Raw genomic sequence first — 7332 nt, forward strand, 5'->3', positions numbered from 1 at the left:
TCACTCGATCGCCATGTCTGTTTGCCACAGTTTTCCCGGTGGTGCCGCACCCGGGCTCGCCCCGGCAGACGCGTTTTTTTTTTCTTTCGCCCCGGCTGACGCGGTTTTTTCGATGCCTCACCGTCCGTGTTGACGCGGTTGGAACATTGCGTTTTTTCCTTGTTTTCCCAGTTTTCACGCTCTCACTCGCCGATCCTCACGTTCTCCGCACAGTGTTTGTATCCTGTTGTGTGAGACCCGAACTTAAGCCGCAGTTTAGGCTCTGCGTTTTTCCGTCTTTCTTTTTTTTCCGCCGCGGCTGAAGTGGATTTTCCGGTGCCTCGAAGCCCCGGTAGTCGCGGTTTTTCCGTTTCCGCACGGCCCCGGCTGACGCTGCTCGGTCACAGTCGCCTTTTGTGGTGATTGCAGACTTCTTGAGCGCGGGTGTTTTTTTTTTGTTGTTGTTGTTGTTGTTTTATTACGCATTCGCTCCGGCAGACGCTGTTTAGACTTTTTGTTTCCTCTTTTATCCTGCGACGAGGTGACGAGGTTTATTCGGTGCCCCGCCGCCCCGGCTGAAGTGATTTTTCCTGTCTCGTGCCGCCCCGGCTGACGCGGTTGGGACTTCGCGTTTGTTTGGCCGCCACGGGTTTTGGCGCACTCGCTCGGTTGCTTGTTGTTGCCACTTGTTGCGAACCCAGGTTTCTTGAGCGAGCGCGGGCGTTTTTTCTGCCTTTCTTTCTTTGTTCTATGTGTTAGCGAATCGGCCTTTAATATCACACGAGGACTCACAACCAACAATTTTCAGTTTGAAGTGTAAAAAATCTGCAGGTGTTGACGTAACTGACTTGCCCCGTACCCTTGAGTACATCCATGAAGTTCTCGTAGTACTACTAAATCGCATTATTCCAAGTGGAGAAATTCCCATTAACTTGAAAACCTCTACACGAAAATCGGTGCGCGTGATAAAGTTGAAAATTATCGTCCGATATCAAATCTGCCTTCTATAGCACAAATTCTAGAAAAAAAAAACACTTGTTCGCCGTTCTCTGCGCCGTGACTGGCAGCACTCCGGCGAAGCGAAACGGGGCCGATTCGAGCACGATATCGGCGTCTTTCGACGTGCTCGCCGGCGACCATCGCACGAGTACGGCAAAGCGCGTCGGCCGGGGCGCCGTTTGCGAAGCCGACGCAAAAGTGGGAACCGCCGCTCGGATGATCGCCGCTTTCGGCAGAGTGAGTGTTGGCACTTCGGGGAAGCGAAACAGCGTGAATGCGCCCACGAAATCGGCGTATTTCGAAGTGCCCGCCCGCGACCGTCGCACGAGTACGGTAAACCGCGTCAGCCGGGGCGTAGTTCGGGACGCCAACGAAAAAGTGGGAAGCGCCACTCGGATCTTCGCCGTTTTTGCAGGAGTGAGTGGCGGCCCTCCTGCGAGACCAAGAAGCATCGATTCGTGCACGAATTCGGCGCCTTTCGACGTGTTCGCCGGCGACCGTCGCTCGAGTAGGGCAAACCGCGTCTGCCGGGGCGGGCTTCGGGACGCCGATGCGAAAGTGGGAAACGCTGCTCGGATGTTCGCCGTTTTTGGCCGAGTGAGTGCTGGCACTCCATGGAAGCCAAACGGTGCCGATTACGGCACGATATCGGCGTCTTTCGACGTGCCCGCCGGCGACCGTCGCACGAGTACGGTAAACCGCGTCAGCCCGCGCGGAGTTCGGGACGCCGATGCGAAAGTGGAGAACGCCGCTCGGATCTTCGCCCTTTTTGGAGGAGTGAGTGGCGGCACTCCGGAGAAGCCAAGGAGCGCCAATTCGCGCACGATATCGGCGTCTTTCGACGCGCTCGCCGGCGACCGTCGCACGAGTACGGCAAAGCGCGTCTGCCGGGGCGAGGTTTGCGACGCCGACGAAAAAGTGGGAAGCGCCGCTCGGATCTTCGCCGCTTTTGCAGGAATGAGTGGCGGCACTCCGGTGAAGCCAAGGAGCGCCAATTAGCGCACGATATCGGCGTCTTTCGACGCGCTCGCCGGCGACCGTCGCACGAGTAGGGCAAACCGCGTCTGCCGGGGCGGGGTTTACGACGCCGACGCAAAAGTGGGAACCGCCGCTCGGATGTTGGCCGTTTTTGGCAGAGTGAGTGCTGGCACTCCGGCGACGCGAAAGAGCGCGAATGCGCCCACGAAAGTGGCGTATTTGGACGTGCTTGACGGCGACCGCCGCAGAAGTACGAAAAACCACGTCAGCCGGGGCGAGCGACCCACGGCGGTCTGGGTGCTTGTCGCTGCTATTATAGGGGCACCCCGGCAGACGCAGAAAAAAAATTTTTTTTTCGATCTTCTTTTTTGCTGGTCGAGCTCGGGTAACCAGGGTCGCAATGGGAGCCGCGCACGAAAGCGGCGTCGCGAGACGCGTTCGCGGTCGCTAGTCGCACGAGCTCGGCAACCGCGTCAGCCGGCGCGGGATGCCGACGGCTAAGTGGGTACCGCTGCTCGGATGTTCGCCGTTTTTGGCCGAGTGAGTGCTGGCACTCCGGTGAAGCCAAGGAGCGCCAATTCGTGCACGATATCGGCGTCTTTCGACGTGCCCGCCGGCCACCGCCGCACGAGTACGGCAAACCGCGTCTGCCGGGGCGGGGTTTGCGACGCGTACGCAATGGTGGGAACCGTCGCTCGGATGTTCGTCGTCTTTGGCCGAGCGAGTGCTGGCACTCCGGCGAAGCGAAACGGGGCCGATTCGGGCACGACATTGGCGTATTTCGACGTGCTCGCCGGCGACCGTCGCACGAGTACGGCAAAGCGCGTCTGCCGGGGCGAGGTTTGCGACGCCAACGAAAAAGTGGGAAGCGCCGCTCGGATCTTCGCCGCTTTTGCAGGAATGAGTGGCGGCACTCCGGTGAAGCCAAGGCGCGCCAATTCGCGCACGATATCGGCGTCTTTCGACGTGCCCGCCGGCCACCGCCGCACGAGTACGGCAAACCGCGTCTGCCGGGGCGGGGTTTGCGACGCCGACGCAAAAGTGGGAACCGCCACTAGGATGTTCGCCGTTTTTGGCAGAGTGAGTGCTGGCACTCCGGCGAAGCGAAAGAGCGCGAATGCGCCCACGAAAGTGGCGTGTTTGGACGTGCTTGACGACGACCGCCGCAGGAAAACGAAAAACCACGTCAGCCGGGGCGAGCGGCCCACGGCGGTCTGGGTGCTTATCTCTGCTATTATAGGGGCACCCCGGCAGACGCAAAAAAAATTTTTTTTTCTACATTCTTTTTTGCTCGTCGACCTCGGGTGACCCAGGTCGCAGTGGGAGCCGCGCACGAAAGCGGCGTCGCGAGACGCCTTCGCGGTCGCTAGTCGCACGAGCTCGGCAACCGCGTCTGCCGGGGCGGAGTTCGGGACGCCGACGTCTAAGTGGGAACCGTCGCTCGGATGTTCGCCGTTTGTGGCCGAGTAAGTGCTGGCACTCCGGCGAAGCCACACGGGGCCGATTCCGGCACGATATCGGCGTCTTTCTACGTGCTCGCCGGCGACCGTCGCACGAGTACGGCAAAGTGCGTCTGCCGGGGCGGGGTTTTCGACGCGTACGCAATAGTGAGAACCGTCGCTCGGATGTTCGTCGTCTTTGGCCGAGCGAGTGCTGGCACTCCAGCGAAGCCGAACGGAGCCGATTCGGGCACGATATCGGCGTCTTTCGACGTGCTCGCCGGCGACCGTCGCACGAGTACGGTAAACCGCGTCAGCCGGGGCGGAGTTCGGGACGCCGATGCGAAAGTGGGAAGCGCCGCTCGGATCTTCGCCGTTTTTGGAGGAGTCAGTGGCGGCACTCCGGTGAAGCCAAGGTGCGCCAATTCGCGCACGATATCGGCGTCTTTCGACGTGCCCGCCGGCCACCGTCGCACGAGTACGGCAAACCTCGTCTGCCGGGGCGGGGTTTGCGACGCCGACGCAAAAGTGGGAACCGCCGCTCGGATGTTCGCCGTTTTTGGCAGAGTGAGTGCTGGCACTCCGGCGAAGCGAAAGAGCGTGAATGCGCCCACGAAAGTAGCGTATTTGGACGTGCTTGACGGCGACCGCCGCAGGAGTACGAAAAACCACGTCAGCCGGGGCGAGCGACCCACGGCGGTCTGGGTGCTTATCGCTGCTATTATAGGGGCACCCCGGCAGACGCAGAAAGAAAAAAAAAATGGGGACATGGCGTGCGTCACCGTGCGGCTTCGCAGCGTTGCCGAAGTCGCCGAGCCCTTCGACTGAGCCGAACGGCGGACAGGGAACGTTGGTCGGCCGTTCTAACCTGTCGGTGCCACGCCGAGACGTCGTTAAGGAAAACCGCGTCGTGGGCCCCTACGACGCCGTCGAGTCGTTGTACGTTTGGTGTCCAGCGTGTCTGCGGCGAGTAGCGGACACGTCGTTCACGACTTCGGTCTTTCGCAGTCGACGCGAACTTGCGGAGAGTCGTGGTGCCTCACGTTTTCGGCAGAAACCGCGGCGGAATTTTCCCGTGCGTGCGCGCACGACCTCGGTGCTGTGCCGCCAGCGTAGTGTTGCACAAACTCGTGGCCTACCCAAGGTGCGGTACGTTCGCGGCCGTATCCTCGGTGGGAATTTCGTGAGTAGGGTCGCAAATTCCACGACCTCGGCGGGTGTGAGAGCGACGTAGACTTGTGGCACGCTCAACGTGCCACACGTTTCGGGGCACAGCCGCGGTGAAATTTTCTCGAGTACGCTCGTATTAGTGCCCAAGGAGGTCTGGGTACTTATCGCTGCTATTATGTGGGGGTTCTCGTGAGCGGCGTACGCGAAAGCGACCGGGTGTCTGATATGCGGCGGGCTTCGGCCTCGTCAAGCGTGTCCTCGGGTCTGCTCCAGGGGAATCCACGGCAGTCGTCTGCAGCCTCATCCGCTTGATGCGTTAGGGGCTGGTTGTCGGACGGTGCCGTTTTACCACGATATCGAGGTGTGTTCCGTGTCGTCCTCGGGCGATTCAGATGCGAAAGCGCCGAAGACGCGGGCGTGACCCGTCGTCTGGCGGCTTTGCAGTCTCGGCTCCGTTGCTAGTTCCGGCCGGTCCACCGACAGTGCAGCGGGCTTGGGCAACCCGCACGGTGCGACCGAGTCGATGCAACGAAAAAAGCGAACATGAACGTGCTTCTTGCCGCACGGCTCCCACTCGTCCTTCGGGAAGGTTGTGCCGTAGCGAGCTCGAACGCCGTCATCTCGGAGTGCGAAATAAGCGTGTTGGGGCGCCTGAAGGTGGCCTCCGCCGCACACAGACTGCGTCCGGCCCGCCGAAGGCGAGGACGGACGCGCAGTCGAACGATTACCTGGTTGATCCTGCCAGTAATCATATGCTTGTCTCAAAGATTAAGCCATGCATGTCTAAGTACATGCCGAAATAAGGCGAAACCGCGAATGGCTCATTAAATCAGTTATGGTTCCTTAGATCGTTTCTTCCTACTTGGATAACTGTGGCAATTCTAGAGCTAATACATGCAGTGAGCCTGGAGCCCTTTGGGTAACGGGTGCTTTTATTAGACCAAGATCGATCGGGTTTCGGCCCGTATTGTGTTGACTCTGGATAACTTTGTGCTGATCGCATGGCCACGAGCCGGCGACGTTTCTTTCAAGTGTCTGCCTTATCAACTTTCGATGGTAGGTTACTTGCTTACCATGGTTGTTACGGGTAACGGAGAATCAGGGTTCGATTCCGGAGAGGGAGCCTGAGAAACGGCTACCACATCCAAGGAAGGCAGCAGGCGCGCAAATTACCCACTCCCGGCACGGGGAGGTAGTGACGAAAAATAACAATACGGGACTCTTTTGAGGCCCCGTAATTGAAATGAGTACACTCTAAGTCTTTTAACGAGGATCAATTGGAGGGCAAGTCTGGTGCCAGCAGCCGCGGTAATTCCAGCTCCAATAGCGTTTACTAAAGCTGCTGCGGTTAAAAAGCTCGTAGTTGGATCTCAGTTCCAGACGAGTAGTGCACCTACCCGATGCGACGGCTCGGACTGAACATCATGCCGGTTCTTTCTTGGTGCACTTCATTGTGTGCCTCGAGATGGCCGGTGCTTTTACTTTGAAAAAATTAGAGTGCTCAACGCAGGCAAGTCGCCTGAATAAACTTGCATGGAATAATAGAACAAGACCTCGTTTCTGTTCTGTTGGTTTTTGGAATACGAGGTAATGATTAAGAGGGACGGACGGGGGCATTCGTATTGCGGCGCTAGAGGTGAAATTCTTGGACCGTCGCAAGACGAACTACTGCGAAAGCATTTGCCAAGAATGTTTTCATTGATCAAGAACGAAAGTCAGAGGTTCGAAGGCGATCAGATACCGCCCTAGTTCTGACCATAAACGATGCCAACCAGCGATCCGCCTGAGTTACTCAAATGACTCGGCGGGCAGCTTCCGGGAAACCAAAGTATTTGGGTTCCGGGGGAAGTGTGGTTGCAAAGCTGAAACTTAAAGGAATTGACGGAAGGGCACCACCAGGAGTGGAGCCTGCGGCTTAATTTGACTCAACACGGGAAAACTTACCCGGCCCGGACACTGGGAGGATTGACAGATTGAGAGCTCTTTCTTGATTCGGTGGATGGTGGTGCATGGCCGTTCTTAGTTGGTGGAGCGATTTGTCTGGTTAATTCCGATAACGAACGAGACTATAGCCTACTAAATAGGTGCGGGGTTCCCAGCACCTTACAACCTTCTTAGAGGGACAAGCGGCTCCTAGCCGCAAGAAACAGAGCAATAACAGGTCTGTGATGCCCTTAGATGTCCGGGGCCGCACGCGCGCTACACTGAAGGAAGCAGCGTGTCTTTATCCCTGTCTGAAAAGACTGGGTAACCCGTGGAACTTCTTTCGTGATTGGGATAGGGGCTTGCAATTGTTCCCCTTGAACGAGGAATTCCCAGTAAGCGCGAGTCATAAGCTCGCGTTGATTACGTCCCTGCCCTTTGTACACACCGCCCGTCGCTACTACCGATGGAATGATTTAGTGAGGTCTTCGGACCGATGTCCGGCGCGGCCTTTCGGTTGCGCCGGTCTGTTGGAAAGATGACCAAACTTGATCATTTAGAGGAAGTAAAAGTCGTAACAAGGTTTCCGTAGGTGAACCTGCGGAAGGATCATTAACGGATCGTGAAGGGTGAGCGCCTCAGCTGCGTCTGCGCCCGACACTTTCTGCCGCTGACCCCGTTTGGACGCGGGGTCGGCTTTTCCCCACGGGGCTGCCTGAATGTGGAGCGGCACCCCGTGACAAATTGTTGCGCCCAGCGGACGCCAACACCGCGACCTTGGACGGTCGGCCAGGTGGCGGACGCGGGTACAAACGGCGCAACGCACTCATAGGTCGGCTTTCGA

The 7332-nt window shown here is 58.1% G+C and overlaps 1 non-coding gene across 1 annotated transcript; it reads left to right on the forward strand.

Moving 5' to 3' along the window:
* Positions 1 to 5290: 5290 nt before the first annotated feature.
* On the forward strand, positions 5291 to 7103 carry LOC142768002 (small subunit ribosomal RNA). The gene has a single exon (XR_012885208.1). It is a non-coding gene; the product is annotated as a small subunit ribosomal RNA (ribosomal RNA).
* Positions 7104 to 7332: the final 229 nt, after the last annotated feature.

This window comes from Rhipicephalus microplus, chromosome 7 (genome assembly GCF_043290135.1).
Source record: "Rhipicephalus microplus isolate Deutch F79 chromosome 7, USDA_Rmic, whole genome shotgun sequence".
Classification (NCBI taxonomy): domain Eukaryota; kingdom Metazoa; phylum Arthropoda; class Arachnida; order Ixodida; family Ixodidae; genus Rhipicephalus; species Rhipicephalus microplus.